Here is a 25,093-nt window from a genome sequence, read left to right as displayed (position 1 = left end):
GAGTAGAAGATATATCATAATTTTAGCTACAAAAACTATGCAGCCTCTTGAGTAGATATTGTATCTAATAAAATGATTTAAAAAAAGAAAAATATTTTCATCCAACTTCTTTCAGTTTTAGATACAATAATAAGATAAATTTCCTATACCCTTATGAATGAACATCATAAATATATAATCTATTTAATATATTTCAATAAAAATTAATAAAAATTAAAATTAGTGTTTTCTTTATATTTTCAATTTATTTATCATGACCCCTTAAAATAAATATTACTTAAAAAGGAATCAAATAAATGCCACCCTTTTTAGATATATTATTTTATCATTTTATTTATTTTACCAGGGACTTATTTCCATATAAAAGTCCCACTAATTTACATAATCTAGAATAGATCTTTTATCTTATAGGTTAGTAATTTTTAAAAATAAATAAAAATCATAGAGCACTCTAATCATTCTAATAATTCGTTAAAGGTTAATTAAGTATTGTTATATTATTTAGTTTATTTCTTGCATCTTTACTAAAATATTTGTCTATAATCAAATGCTAATATTAGATTTTTATTATTTATAGGGGAGGATCTCTGTGACTATAACATCACAATGCTTATATTTTTCATGATAAAGTTTCAAAATTGTAGTTAAATTTTAAAGGTCATATCAAATATGATGGCATACATTTTTGCGACAAATTTAAGTAGTTGCAAAAGAACAAAAATTAGACTAAGAATTATATGCTTAATTAAATGATATCTCTTTATTAATTAGATATTATATAATTTTCTACTTCTTAAATATAAGAAATATGTTTCCCTTTTTTTCATTTTAATATTCATCACAAAATATAATAATTATGAGTTCATAACTATTGATTCACTATTAGAAAAATATTTTAGATTAAATCAACAAAAATAGAAACATTTATGTAAAAGAGGATGTTATTGTATTATGAGTCTCTATGGTAAACATATTTGTCACTACAAATTATTTCTTTAGATGACCATGTTTTCCTATGAGCATTGATAACTAGGCCAATAATTGGAGAGATAGGAATTGAATCAATATCAAATTATAATTTTTATTTGTATTGAGAGGGACATCCCCATTATATGATGGGGGTATTTATAGTTTTAGTGTACTTTTCACCCGAGAGTACAAAAAGGAGTGGAAATAGAACTAAAGAAAATATATAACTTAAATCTCAATAGTATACATATGAGTACTAGTCAAGATTTACAAATGACAATGATTACAAAGATGTTTTAGAAGAAATGAAATGATAACAAAATAAGAATAACAAAACTTGATGTATGAAAAGATAAGATATTATAATACATTCACGCCAAGATACTAGGAAATGAATGCATTTTTTCAATCTAATTATTTAAATAAAAAAGACTATTTGATTTCATCATTAGAGAAAGAGATTACCAATTTTATAATCTCAGATTAGTTTTGACAAAGTAGTTGCAAAACACTTAGTCATTATCTAATAGTATTTTAGTGCATGTTGAGTGATCAGAGTGAGTTGAGCAATCAGTGCAAGCCAAGTGATCACAGCATGTTGAGCATCAGTTGTTAGACAATACATGTTGAGAAGTATACCTAGTATGTGTTGAGTAACTCATAAGTAGAGTAGTCTATACACGCCAAGTGAATTAGGAACTGAGAAAATAGTCTATGCAAAGACATTTGGAATGCAAGTTACAAAATTGAGAATGTAGTGATGGTTGAGCATCAGAGCCTTCTGGTGCTAAGTGAACAGTTTTGGACATAGTTATTTGTAATGATGCAAACTACTATGTAAACCATTTTTGGGCCAACTTCACATTTGTTTTATGGTTCTAGAAGATATGTATGGAGGTATATTACAAATCCATATGCAATACATGAAACCAATCAAATTAAGGGATGTTTAAGAGCCAATATGGATCAACCTCAACCATTGATTCTTACCTAACCATAGTCCACCAATGTTTACTTAAGGAGGAAAACCCTAAAGAGTTTGGAGATGAGTGAATGTGTAGAGGGAGATGAATTCTAAGTGTAGAGATAAATTGTAGTGGTTATGGAAGTTGTAAAAATGATTTGAATTACAAAATTAGTTAGAGAGAATAGAAGAAACAGGAGAGAGGATAGAGGAGACATATTTGATCAAAAGGATCAAGGATTCATCAAGAAATTTAAAAAAATAGTTGACATTTGGCAATAGAAAGCTAACCAAAAGATCATGGTGTTAAATCATTTTAATAGGTGATATAGAGAAAATCTCCTAACAAAGTAGTCTCAATAGACTTGTGTAAATCTCTTAACTGAGTGCTTGTTTTATTGTAAGATTGAGTCCTCTACTATTAGTAAGGTGATGAAATCAGGGTGAGACCTAATATTCTTTGTAAGCCTTTAATAGGGAAGACCCTCACATGGTAGATCATAATTTATGGTCAAACTTATTAACACTTTACAACTGTAGTAGTGAAGATTTGTACATGTCATCCCCACCTAGTTTTGCCTTCTCATTGGAGGGTTTCTGGATAACAAATTTAATGTGCCATATGTTATTTATTTCATGCTATGGATCAACATGTGTAGTTACCTATTTCGATTTACATGCTAAATTGTGAGATGGATGTGTGGGTAAAAGTTTGAAAGTTATGATTCACAACACCCACCTCCCCCCCCCCCCCCAACCTCTTAGAGTTTACTTTCCCATTGTTATTTCTAACAATTGGTATAAGAGTTTTTTTCTTTAGAAATGAAAGCTTTACATCTTTGGAGGAAAGACATTGAAGATGGAAGTTTACAAGTTGGGAAAGGTTTTTGAGAACCAAAATATTGAATTACAACTTTCCCTACACCAACTCAATGGAGCAAGAGATGAATTACATAGTAAGTGCACCAAGTTGTGGTGCTAAAAGGGGGGGTATAAGTGGCCACTTTTTTCTGAAATCAACAATTTCTGAACTTTGACAAGGATTTGAAGATAGTTACGCTCAAAATTTAAGATATGAGAGAAATAAAAGTAGTAGTCCTTTGAATCTAGGTTTTAAACTACTATATTTTTTTTCAAAATGGTTTAGTTTTAGGTCTTCGAAAGGAGGCCATAGAAAGTGGTACTATTTTTCAGGAAAAAAAACATAACATAGTGCAAAGTGTGGTCCCCCTAAATTTTAACTTTTTCTTTTTGAAATTCTTTAATTGCTCTAGTCAAAAGTTACCTAATACTATGTAGTTTATCCTAGATTTGTTAGGTAATTTTATAATGTGTTATTTTTTTTTAATGAATTTTGTAATTGGACACATCCAAAAAATGTGAAATATTTGTGTGCTCCCTAGTAATTATTGAAAACTAATCTTAAATAATAATTTTTTTTTTGTAGTGTGTATAATGGAGTCTAGTTTCTAAAACAGTAAGTTGTTGCAAAATTCGATAAACGAGCTAAAATTTATACCCCAATTAGTACATGAAGGTTTTTGATAGAAAATGGACATACATTCAAAAGAAATTATAATTTAAAGGCTTGAAATAGTTCAAATTTGAAATAAATTATATGGTTATATAACTAACATAGATATTTACAATGTCATGTAACATGATTTTATCGATGCTCAACCATGAGGAAACTTGAAGGAGTGCACACAAGAAAAATCAATCATTTTTTGTATGTTTGATGCAAAAACATGTCTCGTACTAGTTTAGAGACTCCAAACCTTTGGGTTGGATCCCCAAGGAAAATCCAAGCATTAAGCTTGTGGTGTAGAGGGACCCCAATAAAATGCAAAGATAGTTTAGAACTTGAAGTTGAAGAAGGTACAATCTTGATGATGAGGCAAACTTTCTTACAAGTGCCACACACTTGGGAGCCACCCCAAAGGAAGAACTTGTTTAGAACAAGGGTTAAGTGCCAAGGAAAGGTATGTAACTTGCTGATAGATTTTGGTTTTATAGAGAATTTGGTTTCTAAAGAGATGGTGCATAAATCAAGATAAAAGAAAACACCACATCCTTTCCCTTATAATGTATCATGTTTTACTAAAGTACTACAAACCTTCATTACTAAACAAACCATAGTAGAATTCTCTCTAAGGATTTCAAAGATAAAGGTTTGTGTGACATTGTTTAAATTGATGCTTGCCATCTCCTTCTAGGGAGACCATGGCAATATGATGTGGATTCAGCCTATAGTAGTAGGAAAAACACATACACCATCATCAAAAATGGGAAAACTTTCATAATGAAACCATTACCTAATCATAAATCATAAAAAGAAGAAACCGTAGGAATTATAATAGGGGAAAAAGATATGATAAAAACCATAGAAGAATCGGAAGAGGGAGGTTTCATACTGATTATGATGCCTAAAGATGGTTGGAAATTTGATAAGAAAGCACCTATACCAGTAGAAGTCATGGGACTACTAGAAAAATATAATGATGTCATGGCAAGAGAAATGCCCTCTTCCCTCCCTCCCCTCAAAGATATTACAAATCGTATTGATCTCATACATAGATCCTCATTGCCAAACAAGGCACTCTACAAGATGAATCTGAATCAGAATACAAAGATTGCAAAACAAATCAACAAAATGCTTGCCAAAGGTCTAATTTAGAAAAGTCTAAGCCCTTGTGTAGTAACCTTTAATCTTGCACCTAAAAATGATGGAACTTGGAGGTTATACACTAATAGTAGAGCCATACACAAGTTAACTATTAGGTATAGGTTCCCTATGCCAAGGATTGAAGACCTTCTTGAGCAACTTAGAAATGCTTGCTACTTTTCTAAAATAGATTTGAAATCAAGATATCATCAAATATGAATTAGGCATAAAGATGAGTGGAAGACAAAATTTAGAAGAAAAGAAGGACTATTTGAATGTCTTGCAATGCCATTTGGGTTAAGAAATGCTCCAAGTACATTCATGAGACTCGTGAATGGCATATTTATTGACTTCATTGGAAAATTTGTTGTAGTTTATTTTGATGACATTCTCATCTTTATTAGTAGCAGGGAAGAACATTTGAACTAGTTGGAGAAGTTCTTGAGAAGACTTCATGATTAGAAGTTGATCATCAATTTAGAGAAATGCACATTCAAGCAAAGGGAACTCACTTTTATGTGATTTCTCATATCTCAAGGGACTCTAAAGATGGATCCAAGAAAAATTGAAGTGATTATCAATTGGCCACCTCCTAAAAACTAAGGTGATGTAAAGAGTTTTCATGGTTTAGCCACATTTTATAGGATATTCATAAAGAACATTAGTCATATATGTTCACCTATGCAATCAAATGAGGTAAGAAAACTAAATTCTTTTGGACTAATAAGGAAAATAACACTTTTGAGTATTTGAAGAATAGAGTGGTTCAATACCCTATCTTGACCTTACCTAATTTTAGGAAGATGTTCACTATTGAAATAGATGCTAGTAACCTAGACATTGGTGTTGTCATAAGTCAAGAAGGTAGACCTGTTGCTTTCTTCTCTAAAAAGTTAAATAATGCTAAGAAAAGATACTCAACTCATGACATTGAATTGTATGTAGTAGTATAGGCTCTCAAAACATGGACCTTTTCCAAAGGAATTTGTTGTTTATACTCACAATCATAATTTAAGTTTTTTGAATTCTCAAGAAAAGTTAAGTGTGAAGTATATAAAATGGATGGAGAAACTACATACATACACTTTCACATTGAAGTACAAGAAAGGTCAAGAAAATAAAGTGGTTGATGCCCTTAATAGAAGGGTTGTCCTAGTCAAAGAAGTATAGTTATAGAGAATTGGGATTGATGCCCTCAAACATTTCTACATAGGAGATCCAGATTTTGGAGAAGCATTTAAGGTTTGTTCTAAATTAGTAGGAAAATATCACACTAATTTTTCTAAATACATTATGCAAAATGATCTTTTATTCAAAGGTTCTCAACTTTGTATACTGAGATGTTCTATGAGATTGAATATCATTAAGGAGAAGTAACATAGTGGCATGGGAGGCTAGTTTGGCATTGATAAAACATCTGAATAGATAAAGAAGAGTTTCTATTTGCCTAAAATTTCAAATGACATCAAGAAATTTGTGGAAGGATGCACTATATGTCAGTACGCTGAGGGTGTATATACAAATCAGGGGTTGTGCCAACTTTTTCCAATACCTACTAGATCTTGGGAGTTCATTTCAATGGATTTTGTAATGGGACTTCCTAGAATAAAACATGGATATGACAGTGTGTTTGTTGTTATAGACAGGTTCAGCAAAATGGTGCATTTTGTGCCATGCAAAAGTAATAATGATGCCTCACACATTGCTCACCTTTTCTTCAAAAAAATTGTAAGAATTCATGGCTTATGAATTTTATTTTTTTAGAGATGGATGTGAAGTTCCAAGGACATTTTTGGTGTACACTTCACAAGAAATTGAGCACAAATATGACATACAAATTTTCTTATCACCCACAAAGTGATGGCCAATCAGAAGTGATGAATAGGTCACTTAGGAATCTTCTTAGGTGCCTAAAAAAATAGTATAGTCAGAGTTTTGATGTTATACCCCCTCAAGAAGAATTTTCTTTTAATGATTCCTTGAGTAGGTCCACTAGCAAGACACCATTCTAAACAGTCTATGGTCTACATCCTAGAGGTCTATTGGATCTAATAGACCTAGCTTTAGACTTTAAATTCAGTGCTCAGGTAGAAGACTTGGAAAAACTCATCAATCAAGTCTAAGAAGAGGTAAAGACTAGACTGCAACAAACAACTCAACAGTATAAAGAACATTCAGACAAAAGAAGAGAAGTTCATTTTCAGATTGGAGATAAAGTTTGGGCATATCTTAGGAAAGAAAGGTTACCAAAGGGAAGGTATTGTAAGCTTCATATGAAGAAGGTTGGCCCATGCATAGTTTTGCACAAAATGGGAGAAAATACTTATGAAATATCCTTGCCCCTTACATTGTCTATTTCCCCAATCTTTAATATTTCTAACCTATCTCTATACAAAGGTGATGCAAGTTGTGAATTGTACGTACCTCCACAATTTCTAATCATGCTAATACATTAGACTTTGTTACAAATCTCCCTCTTAGCAACCCAATGCAATTGGAGAAAATACTATTACCTAAAGACCTTAGGAAGACTAGGACTAAAACTTATATGCACTACCTTGTTAAATGGAAAGGTTTGCTAGGTATAGATGTTACCTAGATGACTGAAGAATAGATCCTTCAACATGGAACTATTATTGATCAAGTTGACTCAAGTGGTAACTTGAGCTCTAAAGGTCATGGGGAGTATTGTGAAAGGGCACCCCAATAAAATGCAAAGATAAGACTCTTTTGAAGTCTTTCAAATCTTTAGATTTTGCTTAGGAACATTGGATATTCATGTTGACCCACTTGTAGGACCTAGTTCCAAGATTGGCATTTGATAAGCCCTTGGTCAACTATGGTTAAAGGTGTCACATAGCCTAGAATTTTAGGATAAATTTAGTTTTCATGTTGTTACATGTTTTGGTCCATGTTTGATCTATTGAAAACAATCAATTAATTGTGTATTGTCTTTAATGTTACAAAAATGTCATATCATTTCCAATCAGTGTATGTTGAGATCACTTAGGCAATAAAGATAGTTTCATGTGTTTGCTAAGAATTCCAGAGTTTTCCAAGTTCAGTATCTACTGAGTTCACTTGAGCAATAAAGAGAATTTCATAGAAGTTGAGTGTTGACCAAGCTCACTTAGTTAATAAAGGAAAAGTTGGATGGAACTAGTGTTAACCAAACTCACTCAGTTACCAAAGGAACTTTGTGAATATGCAATGTTAACTGAGTTCACTTGGTTAATATAGGAAAATCATTTCTAAGTTAGTGTCGATCGAGTAGGGTTGACTAACTAAAGATTTTTTTGTTTTGGCATATTGAGTTTGATTGATTTGTTTGTTGGCTCTAGCTGACTAAGGAGATGGATATTAAGTATTCTAAGTTGAATTCAAGCTGACTTGACAATGTGTAAGATATAAATATAAGGTCAAGTTGAGGATTGAATGTGTGGAACATAATAGAAAATTTGAAGATGCTTAGAGGAAGTGAATTAGAAGGATGAGAAACATATCCTTGTTGAGCTACAAAGATACATTCAATCAGAAAGGTTCAAGTATACAAGCTAGAATTGAGATCTATAATCAGCAATTTAGTTGCATCAAAAATTAGGTCATCTCATTGTTACTCTCTAACCATTGTAGTAGTGATCTAAATCTCTTAACAAAGTTGGCTTAACAACTATTTCTAAATCCTCTAAGAAGGTGGTATTTCTAGATTGAAGTGTCTAAAGACCTCTAAAAAGGCCACTCCTAATAGGGTGATCAAATCCTCTAATAGAGTTACACCTAATAGTGTGTTTTGTAACCTTTAACATGGTTAGCTCCTAACAAGGCTCACTTAAAAATATTGAAAATTAGTAACTAGTTGGAATTGGTGGCTTTTCCCAAATTGGGTTTCCACGTTAAATCTTGGTGCCACTCATGTTCATGTTATTTATCTTATGTGTATGCAACTAAGTTAAGTAAGATTAATGATAGATAATATCTTAAGATTTTCATGTTAAGCAATTGTTAAGTTATTTCAGTGTTTGTTGAGTAACAATAGAATTCAAATTAATAAGAGTTTATGTTTTGATTTATATTGACATCTAAGGGATCTAAGAATATTTTGTAGTAAATGATTCAACCCTCCCCTCTTAGTTACTCTTATTATATTTCCAAAAATATTGATTAGAAACCAATTTTGGTTAACATAGGCAAAGTTGCACTAAAAGTTGCAAAGTTGCTAAAAAGTTGTCAAGCAACTTTTAGGAACTTTTTGTAAAACTTGTAATTTCAAATCCCAATGAGTATATTTGGTTTGAATGGAGTTTATAATCATTGGGAAATCTTACATAGACCTTTCAGGTGGGTGGTAGGCATAGGTGTGTAATTTTGCTTTTAGATCAATAAAAATATTAAGTTTTTCTACAAAATCTCATGTTGCAACACATTGTACAAACTCATTCTAACACATAGGTATGAATTGGTGAAATTTTTTGATATCATAATGAATTACCTTTCCAATTCACTTGGAATGAGGTTCTAATTTGATCCCTAAGTCCAGATATCTCTGATTTACTGAAAGTTGTCACTGTTTCTTGTATTAACCTAGGGTTTCTCACATTTTGGCTTACATCTTGACATTCCACCATAGGAATTTAATGTCCCTAGTTGAAATCCAAGTGGGAAAATTTTATTTTAAGATTCCTCTAGTCTCATGTGAAAATATGAAAATATTAAGGAGAAACTTGATGCCCTAGGCATACAAAATCCATGTGTATGCTAGTAAAATGCAACAATAACTCCTACAACTTGCTAAAAAAAAGGCTTCAAGGCCTAGGATTTTGTATATAAATATTTCATGTGAGACTCCTCATGTTTTAATTTTTGGATTGGTGTTTTGATTAGAATTTTTGATACTTCCATTGTAAATGAAGGCCTAATTGAAAAATCCTTCTCGTTGAGATTGTAAGTTTTACTTGCTTCATTCTCATCTTTGGATCCTAGTGCTTTAGTATGCTGTATAAACCCAAAAAGAGTATTTGAATCAATGATTCATTCCTTGGGCTGTGTGGATTTTGTTGAATCTAAATCAAGTTTTCAGATTTTAAGGACTATAAGTTATTTCTTGGGTTTGTGAAAGCAATTGTTGAATAGATGTTGCATAATTTTAATCTAATAGTTGATTCATGTGTTTTTTGACCTAAATAGACTATAATTTTCTCTTAGAGTCACCCCTAGTCCTTATGTGTGTTTGGGGAGTAATGTGTCAAAATTGCCTTTTAATGCCCTTAAGAGCAACTAATGATTAGTTGTCTTTGTGATAGGTCTTCCTTATGATTGGGAATTCCTAGGAGTGGTTTAGATTGGGATAAATATAACCATCTTTTTCAACACTTGTGATATGTGTTTTGGGGTAGATTGGCTTGGTGTGGACACTTATTGTAATTTTATCTTTAGTGAAGAGGATTCTAGGAACCTTGTTTTAACCCACTACTAGTTCCATTGCATCATCTTGGTAGAATCCAAAGCCTTAAGTAGTTCATACATTCCATAGCACATGCACTCTATTTAAAGAATTTTTAAATTTAGGCTTGCATAACACATACATGCTATAGTGAACACACACTTTGTAAGCTTGAATTTCAATAGAGAGGGAAGGAGAGAAGGAGAGAGTGAGAGAGAGTAGAGTATGGATGGGGGGGGGGGGGAGAGAGAGAGAGAGAGAGAGAGAGAGAGAGAGAGAGAGAGAGAGAGAGAGAGAGATATGTGTGTGAGAAATATATAGTAAAAGAAGGGAGTTAGAGAGAGATTTAGCTAGAGAAATATGGAGATGAAGATCAAGCTAGATAAATATATATATATAAATAGAGAGAGAGAGAGAGAGAGAGAGAGAGAGAGAGAGAGAGAGTAGGGGATGCAAGAGGGTGGGATAGGGGGAGAGATAGAGTTTTGATATAGTGTGTGCATGCTTTATAGTGTGTAAGCACTATATGAAAACACCAAAAATTGGTTATATCAAAATTTTGGGTCCTTACTGACCCATATTCTCTTTTTTCTCTATTGTATGTTCTGTTATTTTGATAGAAAATATGGGTTTCATGTTGTTGGAAGTTAGCAAACACCAAATTAAATCATTGGGTACACTATTTGAAGGCTTTTTGTACATTCTTTCATGCTATTGGAAGGTAGCACACACCAAATTCAATAATTGGATATAGTAGTTGAAAGATTTTTGAATATTCTTTCTATAGAAAAGGTTAGAGCACTCCTTTTTAAATATTCTTTGTTACTATAGAGACAAATTTTATTATAATTTGACAAGTTGTTTAATATATAGTAAATTCATTGAAATTTGTATGTTTGAATGAATTTTTATTTGGAAATGGTTAGAAGTTTGACAAGTTTTTTAATATATATCATGTAATCATTGAAATATTTGTAATTTGTATAAGTATTTGAATGATTTGTAATTTACAATTTGTAAGTAATTCAGATGTTTGAATAATTTGACATAGAGAAATCATCATCATGCCAAGAAAGGAACCAAAAGCTCAAACAATAGAAGAGAGGGAGATAGATTTGGCAATTAAGAGAGATAAAATAAAATAGTTAAATGAACAAAGAAAATTGTAATGCAATAATGAAGAATTATCTTTCAAAAAGAAAAATGAACCACCAATACAAAGAAACAAAGAGGAAGAATTAAAAAGACAAAGAGAATGAATGAGGCTCTTATGCTTAACAAGAAAATTGAATTGTGAAGCTACACCATCTTCCAATGTTGGAATCATATCATAATCTCATGTTGAAGAGACACTAATTTCTACTTTTGACAATGTACACACTTCATCATGTCATTTTGAAGGCACAACATCAATGTGTCAAGTAGGTGATATTCCATCTTTTGCATCTTATTACTAAGACACATCATCTTTGGTTCAAGGTACACAAAATACTCAACCTTATGTTGATGTTAAAAATGTTGATGGAATGTAAGAGATTATAACATCTTCTAGAATTCATTTTATAAGATCAAAATATTTTATTGATATTGATACTTACATTTTGAAATCAATGCCTGACAAGATTAGCAAGCATACTTGTCAAAGAAAAGTTAATCATATGTGGAGATTATCCTTTGAAGAATTAAATATTATAAGTCAATGCCAATTATTTGTTGAAATGATGGGGAATTTGAAATTTAGACCCATCATGAAGATTCTTTGGCTAAAATCAATGGATGATTCAAATGAAAAAAATATTGTGAAGAATCTAATGAGTGCATATGAAAAAGTGGGTTCTAAATCATGCACCAAAGGTAGTAATATCACAAGACACATACTTATATCAATAATCATAAGTTTCCAAATGAGGAAAGATCAACTCATGATAAAGACAAGAAAAACATTAAAAATTGGTAGAGGTACTCAAAGGAGAGCCATGATAAGGCATGAGAGAGTGGAAGATCGAACAAAAAAATGAGTTATGGACAATTAGCAGTAGACTACTATGAAATGCTAAAGAAATTAGTGAAGATTTGAAATCATTGATTGAATATTTTTGGACAAATAACACTCATGTTTCCCCTAATCAAAGTGATGTAATAAGGAGGATTGGTAGCCGAAATCACAATCCACATGCAAAACATCTTTTGGACTCAACTCAGAAACAATTTTTTGCAAAAATTATTGGTATGTATCTTCAAATTTGAATAAGTCAAATATTTTTTGAGATGGGTAAACCTTTTTTATGTGAAGATAAATCATGCACACACAACTTGTTGTTGTAGGACACAGATTGAATTTTCTAACCATTTTGATGTTTTTAGGAATATATGTGTGTTTTTGCATTCTAGGTTTGTTTTGTAGGATTGTGACATGAATGACCCACCTAGATCTTCAAGGGAATCCATATCCAACATTTTATATGAAATAGAGGATGGTCAAAATTTTTACAATACATCATGCTTGGATGGTACATGCTTATTTTGTGGTTCTTTGCAACTTTTATCAACTTGTGAATGTATGGATAGTACACATGTAATTGGAAATAAAATAGTATATTACAAAAAAAATATAATATAGTGACATATGCTATAAAAGATTGGAAACTGGGTAAAAGATGTGATTTAGTCATTGAAAAGATTCTAGTATATGAGTTCATTAAGATTTTTTGTGAAAAAGGTTATTTACGAGTATGAAAGGAAGACACATAGAGTTCAATGACTAGATTTACAATTCAAGTTATGCAAGGATACATTTCCACTCGATACTATTATTTTAGTTACAGACTTCATAAAGAACTACAAATTACAACCACAAAATGAGGTGCAAGAAAAGTATTATGCTTCTCAACATGTTTCCATATTTGTTCACATAACATTTATGCATTCAACTAAAAGAATAGAGGATGATAGGAAGATATTGAGGGAGTGTCATTTTTACATCAACAATGATCGATCACATTTTACAGAGTTTGTACATGGTTGTTTTCAACTACTTTATGGAGATTTGGCTAAAAGAGTCATACCATATTGCCAACACATTATTTGGTCAGACAATTGTGCATCTCAATTCAAGAATGCATGGATGTTCTATTGATTAAGTAGGATGCATAAGTTGTCTAGAATTTAATATATGTGGAATTTTACAGAGGTTGGTTATGGAAAGGGAGAGCATGATTTTATAGGCACATGCATCAAGAGATCCTTAGCTCATGAAAAGTTAGAGTTAAAAGATGGACAAAAATTGATAGATGCAAAATCTTTCATCCAATGGTGTAACACTACAATGGGTTCAGGTAAGGAAGGTGAGTGTAGAGTTCATATTTTTTTTGGTTGATAGATAATACTAACATTGCACCATAGGAGGATTGTTGCACACAAGTAGGATCAAGTGAGTTGGACTCTTTTAGAAGCTCTAATGTAGGTCCATGAAGTATCCACACATGAAAAAGGACATGCTTTTGTCCACCATGTGCAATGGAAAATTGGCTTAGTGTGAGTCAATTGAATGCATGGAAAAATGGGATATATGAGTTTTGGAACCAATTGACACCAATCATCCCCCATAAGCACTAGAAATGATAGAGATGGATTTATCCATTGACTTTGACAGCTTGTCTGCTCTAGTGCAACCTAGTAATATATATATCTCTATAAATTTAATATGTAACTTTATAAATTTTACATAAATATTTGTTGAATTAATGACCACATTTTGTACATTAATCACTATAGGCCATGTTTCTGTTGTTATTTCACTTGGAGACAATGAAAAATTGGAAGATTATTATTTGTATCATTGTGCCCAAGCCAATTTTTTTTGGATCACTCAATTATAGATGGTGAAGGTTTAGAGCACCATATAGGTGTGGCGGTTGTAATTGGCACATGGCTTAGATGATATTCCATGAAGAATCGTAACTTGTGGCTATTCAAGGATTGGCAAATAGAGAGGAAGATTCTTGATTATTTGAACCTTGTTTTTGCATCAAATGTCCACTTGATAAAATATGATAGAAAACCATATAATAAGATTCTTTGGAAGGTTTGCGAGTTAGACCACAAGGCAATACTTGAGACATTAAAATGTACAGTTGATCCAGTTGGTTTGTTAGATTGAATATAATTTTTTAAAAATGGAATCTTAAGCTAAAATGTTATTTGGGTTCAAAAAATAAGGTATTTGGTTACCTAATAGGTCCTAGGAATCCTAACTAGGGTCCTAGATGGATCCATTTGATCAAAAGATGTAAAGAGCAAAAAATGTTAAAAAGTTGCAATGTTGCTCAAAAAGTTGCTTGAGCAACTTTTGCAATTTTTGCAAAAAGTTGTAAATGATAGTTTGTGAAGTTGTAACTACCCATGGTTGGGTATTTGAGCATGGGGAAGAATATTTTTGAAGGTTAGAAGGTTTTTAGTATCGAGAAGCACTCAAATTCCTAGGTTGGTCAAAAGTGCTCAATGAGCCAAAAGTTGCTCGATAGGTTAAAGCCATTAGGGATATGAAACTGAGGTATTTATTTACCTAATAGATCCTAGGAATCTTATCTAGGGTCCTAGAATAGTCCTAGATGGACCCATTTGACCAAAAGATGTAAAGAGAAAAAATTGCTCAAAAGTTACAAAGTTGCTTAAGCAACTTTTGCAATTTTTGTAAAAGGTTACAAATGGAGGTTTGGGAAGTTGTAACTATCCATGCTCAGATATATAAGCATGAGAAACATATTTTGGAAGATTAGAAGGTTTCTAGTGAGATTTCACACTCCTTTGCAACCAAGTTGCATTTTTTAGCAACTTTTGCAAAGTTCACTAGATTTCACTTCCAAGACTTGGAAAAGATTCCAAATTATTAAAAAACAACTAAAATAAATTAATCCTAGGCTATCTTGACAAAAAATCAAAAGATCCAATTTTGCCTAATTAGCAACTTTTGCTCATATCTTGCACAAAGTGGCCTAGGCATATATATCTTGCTCATGTCTCTCTCACTTTGTCATGGGATTAAACTATCTACTCTGTTAGCTCTGAGTGGTTAGGTAAAATATAGTACAAATCTCATCCCATCCCATTGACTGCTCAAACATTATTGGGCATGCTAAACTAAATTGACCCTAAGAGTGATTAAATGCCATAGGCTAGCAATCTTTGATCGGGCATATTTTAGAGCTAATGCAAGGTATGGATGTAATTATGGGTGCTACAAGATCATGTTTTCAATACCTACAATAACCTCTCTCTTTTTGGAGATTAGATTCTATTTTAATTTCTTGAGCCCATCTCGGCTGATGCTGAAACTTGTAGTGTTGGCTAGTACAAAGTCACCAACTGGTGAATATCTCTAACTATTTGTTGTGGGATCAAACTGTCTATTCCATTAGCTTTAGGTAGCTAGGTAAACCCTACACCTAAGTTCATCCCATCCCATTGACTTCTTGAATGTTCTCAGGAACACCAAGAGAAATTGACCCCAAGAGTCACTAAATTCTATAGGGAAACCATTTTTAATGGGGCATTTCTTGGAGCTTGTGCAAGGAATGGATATAATTCCTAGTGCTATAGGATTGTGTTGTTGATACCTAAAATAACCCCTCTCTATCTTTTTAGATTGGATTCCATTTTGATTTTGTGGCCCCATCTCAAATTATGTTGAAACTTTTAGTGTTGGCTAGTACAAAGTTGCCAATAGATGAATCTCTCTAACCATTCATTGTGCAATGAAACTGTCTATTTTTTTAGCTATGGTTGGCCTAGTAAACCCTAGTCCCAAGTTCATCCCATCTTGTTGATAGCTCGAATGTTCTTGGGCATGCCAAACAAAATTAACCCTAAGAGTCACTAAATTCCATAGGGAAATGACCTTTGATGAGGCATATCTTGGAGCTCATGCATGGTTTGGATGCAATTTTAGGTGCTACAAGATTATGTTGTTGACACCTAGAATAACCTCTCTCTTGCTTTGGAGAGTGTATTCTATTTTAGTTGTGCAGCCCCATCTCGGGTGATGTTGAAACTTGTAGTGTTGGCTAGTACAAAGTCACCAACTAGGGAATCTATCTCACAGCTCATCATGGGATTGAATTGTTTATTTCTATTAGCTCTAAGTGGTTGGGAAAATCCTAGTACCAAGATTATCCCATCTCATTGACTACTTGAATTTTCTTGAGCATGCCAAACCGAATTGACCTTAAGAGTGATTAAATGCCATAAGGAAAAATTCTTTGATGACACATATCTTGGAGCTCATGTGAGGTATAGATGCAATTCTAGTTTCTACAGAATCATGTTGTTGACACCTACAATAACCTCTCTCACTTTTTTGAGATTGGGTTCCATTTTAATTTTGCTTCCCCATCTTAGGTAATGTTGAAACTTGTAGTGTTGGCTAGTACAAAGTCACCAACTGGTGAACCTCTCTAACCATTCATCCTGGGATCAAACTATCTATTCCATTAGCTCCAAATGGCTTGGTCAACTGTAGTCCCAATATTTTCCTTCCTTTTTGACCACTCAAATTTTCTTGGACATGCCAAATAGAATTGACCCTAAAAGTCACTAAATGCCATAGGGTAACAATCTTTGACGAGGCATATCGCAAAGCTTGTGCGAGGTATGGATGCAATTTTGCGTGCTATAGGATCATGTTTTTTTACCTACAATAACATCTCTCTCTTTTTAGAGATTGGATTTTGTTTTGATTTTGTGGCCCATCTTAGGTGATGTTGAAACTTGTAGTGTTGGCCAGTAGAAAGTTGCCAACTAGTGAATCTCTCTGACCATTTTTCATGGGATCAAACTATCTATTTTGTTAGGTCTGGGTGGCTAGGTAAACCCTAGTCCCAAGCTATTCTTATCCCATTGACCGCTCAAACATTCTCGAGCATGTCAAATGAAATTGAACCTAAGAGTCACTAAATGCCATAGGGCAACGATCTTTGATGGGGCATATATTGGAGCTTGTGTGAGGTATGGAAGAAATTTTGGGTCCTATAGGATCATGTTTCCACCACCTACAATAACCTCTCTCTTTTTTGAGATTGCATTCCATTTTGATTTTGCAGCCAAAGCTTAGGTGATGTTGAAACTTGTAGTGTTGGCTAGTATAAAGTCGCCAATTAGTGAATCTCTCTAACCATTCATTGTGAGATCAAAATATCTATTCCATTAACTTAGGGTGGTTGGGTAAACCCTAGTCCCAAGCTTGTCCCATCCTATTAACTACTCAAACATTCTCAAGCATGTTGAACAAAATTGACCCTAAGAGTTACTAAATGCCATAGGGAAGTGAACTTTGATGGGGCATATCTTAGAGCTCGTGTGAGGTATGGATGCAATTTTGGGTGCCCTAGGTTCGTGTTGTTGACACCTACAATAACCTCTCTTTTTTTGAAGATTGAATTTTTCTGATTTTGTGGCCCCATCTTGGGTGATGCTAAAACTTGTAGTGTTGGCTAGTACAAATTCACCAACTAGTGAATCTCTCTAACCATTCATCCTAGGATTGAACTATCTATTCTGTTAGCTAGGTAAACTCTAGTCTAAAGCTCATCCCATCCCATTGATCGATTAAATATTCCCAAGCATACCAAACTAAGTTGACTCTAAGAGTCACTAAATGCCATAGGAGAGTGATCTTGTATGCGGCATATCTCAAAGCTCATGCAAGGTATGGATGCAATTCTATGTGCTACATGATCATGTTGTTGGTACCCATAATAACCTCTCTCTCCTTTTGGAGATTTTATTCTATTTTGATTTTGCAACCCCATCCCACGTGATGCTAAAACTTATAGTATTGGCTAGTACAAAGTTACCAAGTATTGAATCTCTCTAACTATTCATGGTGGGATCGAACTATATGTTCTATTAGCTCTAAGTGGCTGGGTAAACCCTAGTCCCAAGATTGTCCCATCCTATTGACCCCTAAAATATTCTCAATTATGTCGAGCCAAATTGAGCCCAAGAGTCACCAAATACCATAGGGTAGTGATCTTTGACAAGGCATATCTCAGAGCTTGTGCAAGGTATGGATGTAGTTACAGGTGCTACAAGATCGTGTTGCTGACACCTATAATAACCTCTCTTTCTTTTTAGATATTGGTTTCCATTTTGACTTTGCAGTCCCATCTTAGGTGATGCTTAAACTTTTAGTGTTGGCTAGTAAAAAGTTGCCAACATGAACTAAATTAATCCAAGGTAAAACTTCAAAATTTAATGCAATTTCCTCATTGGCCACCCTAGTAGAGATTGTGTTTGACTTTCTTCTAAGTTGTTTGATTCATATCACTTCTACTCGAGCATTTCACAAATAGTGTTGCATTTCCATTCTCCTTTTATATTATTGTAGATAAGAATCCCAACATTGTGATTATTTATCAATGCAAAAAGTTGTGGGTTCAATATACATTTTGTGTGTAACATTAGTTTATTGATTACTTGACATAAAAACAGGTAGACCACCACCAAAAGGCCACTTGGAAAAATTTGTCCCTTCCTAATTTTTCATTTTTCTCTCTTCATGAGCATCAAGGTTCTTAGGGTCCTCCTCAATAGCATCATTATATGGACTTTGATTCACTTTGACCACCTAGTGGCCCCCCAAGTGTTTATTGGCTTGCACATACTTCAACAAGGTTTAGTCAAACCAACTTGATCTAAGCACACCAACACACCACCCTAACTTGGCTAGAGTCACAAGAAGCATCAAAGAAACAACAACACAAACAAAGCCAAAACAAGGTTTGTGAGGTGCCCTCCACCAGGGTAATGATAGACAACTATAGCTATAGGAATCATAAGAAGAGCATATATAATGTGTTTCTTTGAATGGAACTCTCAAAGAGATGGATCAACAAGAAATATTTATATCAAATTCAATGAATAAATTTAAAAAGTTATTTCAAGTCTTTTCAAGTTCTGAAGATAAAGCACTTATAAACTCTTTAAATGTTTATGTTGACAATAAGATTAAAGCTTAGACATTTAAATAATGCAACCAACTCAAGAGTCAAAATTCAATGTTATAACAGTAATAAGAATTCAAGTTTCACTATTCTTATCCCAACAAAAACTCCAAAGAAGTTACTCATAATGAAAAGTACTCATAACTTGTACCATTTTCATCATGCATGCATCTATTAGATTTATCACTCACTTAAACTTATAGGTTACTATCAAATCAATTTGCAGAAATGTAAACATAAAACATAACATATTCAATAAGATATTTGACATAATGATTTAATTTCAAAACCCAATTTTAGAAAAACCACCAATAACATGCTACTCATTCTCACTCTTTTGAAGTGATGCCCTATGCAAGGCCAACACAATTAAAGGTTACAATACATAGTGTGATATGTGACACAATTAAAGGATTTCAATCACCCTATTAAGAGTGAGTTTTTTTAGAGGACTTTTGATCATTCACTTCGAATGTCACCCAATTAAAGGATTTACAAATGACTATTAGGTCAACCTTAATCCAAAGGATTTACTCTAGACTAATATAATGATTAGAGAGTAATAGTAAGGCTTGATCTGATAACAACTTACAACTTCATTTGTAGATTATAGATTTTTGTTTTAGTCATCCATTCTACTTGGCTTTCATACTCTTCATCTTTGATAGCTTATTCACCCTTCAAGCATCCATACCCTTAAGCCTTCTTGCTTTTCTTGCTAAGGTAGACTCTTCTCTTATATTACTAAATGAAGAAAATACCCTAGACTACTTTTCTTCCTTAGATTCTCACACATCAAATTTTTCTTCTAACTAGCCATCTCTATAAATAGAGAACTAAGATCTTTTGTCATTCATCCTACATCGTCCATTTTAAGGTTAGTTTAGATTAGGTAGAATTCAATGAATCTACCCCTCATTTCATTTCATTCCCTTCTAGAAACTTCTCCTTCAATCCTCTTTGAATGTACCTAAAAAAGGTTTATCTTAAATTCTGTGACACCAACTCATCAATCTTATATTCCACATGGTTCGTACAATCCAAGAAATCAAACTTGTTAGCTCAAATTCATCAACTACTTGATCTTTCTCATAATACTAACACTTGGTGTTAATTGGCTTTTGATGCTTAACACATACTACATTTCTTGACATCCACTGACAAAACACATGACTTGAACTAAAGTTTACTAGTGCTCAACATCAACTAAACTTTACTCAACTCACATTGTTTCACTCGGCGTACACTAAAATTGACTTTACTTGGCTCCAATTGATCTTTTTCTCAACTTGCACTAACATTTCTTGGCACCTACTATTCACTCGGTCAAGCTTGGTAGAAAAACTTCATTTAATTTGTTCTTCTAAACTTACTTCGTGTAACCAACCTTTGTAACCTTAAGTAGATTATCAATTCACTATAATATCATTGTCTTTATTGATCCTTGTACTCTTTTTTATATCATAACTCAACATTTCCTCTAGGTGCTATTGTTATCTCATTTGATCAAATCCTCTTCATTAATCAAACATATGATAGTACTTAAATCATATAAGCAATTGTTTTACTAGTATGTAGTAGGTTTGACATTAGTGAAAAAACAATGATTAAAACATATTTATCATACTTGTATCAATTTATTTTCAATAATCTCCCTCTTTGACATTGATGAAAAACCAAACTAACCAAATTTAATCAATGTAACCAATCAAAATACCAAAAATAAAATAATTCTTTTTATTGAAATCTCTCCCTCTATTAACAACTTTCATCTCCTGAATAGGTTACAAAAATTCTGTTATGATCAACAGACAATCAACTCAGCCTTATGACTCCCTCTTGATCAATTCTTATATCTCCCTCAATATTATCTTCCTCTTACTAGGTAGATGTAATTAGTAGGTACACTTCTCCATCATCAGTTAGGATTAGGAAGATCAAGATGTCTCCTTCATCTCCCTCAACTTTCATAAAACTTAGTACACTTTCTCTCTCTTATTCCCTTATTTCAATTCCTTTATCACCCTCTTTGACAATAATGCTAAGGACATGTCATCTTAATATGTAGATATGAATATTTTTAGTTCTTCCTCTATCACCTTACTTGTGACTGATTTGTAGTTCCAACTCTTTGATTACTTTAGGGAGCTCCTAAAGTAAGATCCACTATATCAATGTGTAACATATTTCAATGAACTTATTTGATGCAGGGCACTCCTCATGCTTCTTAGATAGCATTTGATAGGGGTATCACCCCTAGTTTACCTCTTATATACTCATGAGCATTCTTAGGTAATGCCTTTGTGAAGATATCAATAATTTGTTCTTTGGTGCTGACATATTCTATCTTCACCTCATTATCTTGAACTAATTCTCTCAAGTAATGATACTTGATACTTGATTATGATGTGCTTAGTCTTTGACACATGATTCTTTGATATATTGATAGCAGTTGTATTATCACAATAAAGTATCACAAGTTTAGTGATTTTCTCCTTCATACCTTTGAGTAGTTGTTTCATCCATACAATGTTTGTACAATTCACCACAGTAACAACATTTTTAGCTTTAGTAGTAGATTGAGAAATGCAATTTTGTTTCTTGCTAGTCCATGTAACTAGCCTTTTGCTTGATAAAAATGCTCCTCCACTGGTGTTCTTTCTGTCATCAATATTTTCAGCCCAATCAACATTAGTATAGGCCCTCAATTCAAATGTTTCATTTTTCTTGTAGTATAAACCATACTCCTCTACTCCTTTGTGATATTTCATTATTCTCTTTACTCCCATCAAGGGATTCTCCTCAGGATTAGTAGAGAATCTTGCAAATATTCCTATAGATAATGCAATATTAGGTATGCTATGTACTACATATTGTAATTTACTAATCATGGATCTATATAATGTTTGATTCATCTTAGTTGAATCATCATTCTTTGAAAATTTGTGTCCTATCACCATAGATGTTCTTACTAGCTTAGAATATTCCAATCCAAAAGTTTTTAGTATCTCCTTAACATATTTTAACTGACTGATGTATATACCATATTTCATCTGATGTACTTGCAAATCCATAAAGAACTTGATCTCTCCTAACATAGACATCTCAAATTCTTGTCTCATATTATTTACAAAAGCATTACATGGAGTATCTTTTCCTCCAAATATGATATCATCAACAAAAATTTTAGATAAAAAAATACCTATTCCTTTCTCTATCTTCAAGTATAGATTTTTGTTATCATCATCAATCTTTTCAAATTCAATCTTTACAAGATAATTATGAAGTCTCTCATACCATGCTCTTGGTGCTTTCTTCAAACCATAAAGAGCTTTGTGTAGTCTACATAACATGCTTTTGTTTTTAGCATCAACAAATCCTTCTAGCTATTCTATGTAAACCTCTTCCTCTAATATACCATTTATAAATTCAAACATAACATCCATTTGATAAACTTTGAAACCTTTGTATGTAGAGTAAGCAAGGACATTTCTTGCTCCTTCCAATCTTGCAATAGGAACAAATGGTTCTCCATAATCAATCCCTTCTTCTTGTGCATATCCTTTACAGACTAACCTTTTCTTGTTCCTTGTGACTTCACCATTTTCTCTTAACTTGTTTTTGTATACCCACTTGGTACCAATCACATTTTTGTGGTTTAGTCTAGGAATTAGAGTCCATGTCTTATTTTTCTCAAATTTTTCAATCTCTTCTTCCATGGCTTTACTCCAGTCCATATCTTCTAAGACATCTTTTACTGACATGTGTTCTTGCATACTCAAAAAACATGTATCATTTCTTGACTTGTTCCTTGTCATTGGTCTAGCATTTTTATCACTAATGGTTTGAGCAATAGAATGATGTCTCTTGACATATTTAGACAATTTTGGTTCATCTTCAGCTTCTACATTTGATCTCTCAACTTATGAATCACTATGTGCCTCTCTATCAGGTAGTTTAACATCTCTATTATGTACACTAATTTCAAAATTAGAATGTGCCTCAACTTCATTCTATAATTTGGCACCTAAATATAGCTCAGTTCTTGAATGCAACTTGATATTCATAGTATGTGATTAGGCAGTTACTAAAACTTGTTGTTGGTTTTGAACATGATTTACAACATATTCTTCAACAAACATACCTTCATAAAAGTATACAAATGATTTGTATTCTTCTGGTTCATTCATAGGTTCAACCTCATATACTTCTATATATTCATCAAATTTCATATTTTGACTTTCTAAAACTTTGTTAGTGTTAGTATTTAAACATTTATAAGCTTCACTTCTTATGGAATAACCAAGAAATATACCTTCTTCACTTTTTGCATCTAGTTTACAATTTTTGAAATCTTTGAGAATATAACACTTGATTTCAAATACCTTAAATTATTTTACATTTGGTGAGTATCCATACCATAGTTCAAAAGGTGTTGAATGAGTACCTTTCTTGACTTGTACACAGTTCAAAGTATAGACAACTATACTTACAATTTCTCTCTATTATTTTAAAGCAACATTTTTCTCCATCATGAGTGTCTTAGCACAGTCCATTATAGATTTGTTCCTCCTTTTAACAATTCCATTTTGTGGAGGAGTAGATGTCTATCCTTTGATTCCTCTATCATTACAAACATGTCAAATTCATTTGATGTAAATTCTCCTCCTCTATCAGATCTCAAAGATGTCAAACATTTACCTATTTCTTTTTCAACTCTTGCTAGGCATTTTTTAAACATTTGGAAAGCATCATATTTCTATTTCAGAAACATAAATGTCATCATTCTAGAATAATCATCAACAAGCATCATAATGCACTTATCTCCTTTCTATCTTTTTACTTCAATTGGTCCACACAAGTTAGTATGAAAAATCTCTAATATTCCTTTAGAGTTATGAGTCTTACTATTAAAACTTAAATTTGTCATTTTGCCTAACTGACATTGTTTACAAATTATATTGTCAAGATTTTTCAACTTAGGAAAACCTTTAACTCTTCTCATTTTATTGATACTAATTAAGTTATCAAAATTAACATGACATAAGCTCTTGTTCCATAGACATACATCATTAAATTCTAGAACTAAACAAGTAGCATCCTCTATATCAAGGTAGAATAAATTACCTCTAGTTTTATCATCTTTTCCATTCAATTTTCCATCAGTATCATATATCTTAGAAATTTTTTTCTCAAACTTAACATTACAACCAAAACTATTTAATTATGAAACACTCAACGAGTTATAATTAAGTCCTTTAGCATAGCAAGCATTGTCGCATAAAATCTTTTATATGAGCTCAATAGAACCTTTTCCTTTTATCAGACATGGTGCATCATTACCAAACCTTACACTATTTCCATAATGATAATTCAAGATAATGAACTTAATTTTATCTCCATAATGTGATGTGAACACCCGTTCTTGTTCGCACAAGACACTAGTGCAGTTGCTTTATCTTCATCAGATTTATCCTTCATTGCAACATACACCACTTCATCATCATGATCTTTAGATCTGTCTTTTCTTTCCTCTTCAACAATGTAGCAAGATTTCTTGCCTTTGTCTTTGTATTCTTTGTTGTCTTTATCTCTTTTACTTTTGTACTTGTCATCACCTTTGCAATTCTTCTTGTCTAGGCATCTAGCAACAATATGACCAACTTCATTGCAATTGAAACACATGATAGGTAACTTACCTTTAAACTTGCCTTTACCTTTGTGAAATCTCCTTGCTAATAATGCTTCACATTTATCTACATCTTCCTCATCTGTATCACTATCACTAAACACATATTTTAACTTTTTTCTTCTTCTTCTTCTTATTGGGTTCCTTCAATGACAACTTAGCTTTGAAAGTAGATTCAATATTTTAAGGTTAGTGTTATCAAAATTAGATAGCTCAAAAGCAATGACCCTACCTACCAGACCTTCAAGAGTCAAATCATTTCTTAGTATACATCTTAATTCTTGTATTACAGAAACTCTAATAGCATAGATGGACAACAATATTCTCAAAAAATTTCTTAGTATAATATCATCAACTATTTTACCAG

The 25,093-nt window shown here is 32.5% G+C and overlaps 1 long non-coding RNA gene across 4 annotated transcripts in view; it reads left to right on the top strand.

Moving 5' to 3' along the window:
• The window catches only part of LOC149539296 (uncharacterized), a 206,605-nt gene that overhangs the window by 128,016 nt on the left and 53,496 nt on the right, over window positions 1-25,093 (top strand). For 3 of the 4 annotated variants that reach the window (XR_016356213.1, XR_016356208.1, XR_016356209.1), the window contains one exon: window positions 11,090-11,668. The exons of the other annotated variant lie outside the window; for it this stretch is intronic. This is a non-coding gene — a long non-coding RNA (uncharacterized LOC149539296). Of the gene's footprint in view, window positions 1-11,089; window positions 11,669-25,093 lie in introns of those variants that run through there. 4 annotated transcript variants of the gene reach the window in all.

Source organism: Cupressus sempervirens, chromosome 9 (genome assembly GCF_028749045.1).
Source record: "Cupressus sempervirens isolate cs-2001-9-10 chromosome 9, ASM2874904v1, whole genome shotgun sequence".
Classification (NCBI taxonomy): Eukaryota; Viridiplantae; Streptophyta; class Pinopsida; order Cupressales; family Cupressaceae; genus Cupressus; species Cupressus sempervirens.
Note: the sequence above shows the minus strand (reverse complement) of the source record. Positions and strands in the feature narration are given on the sequence as shown.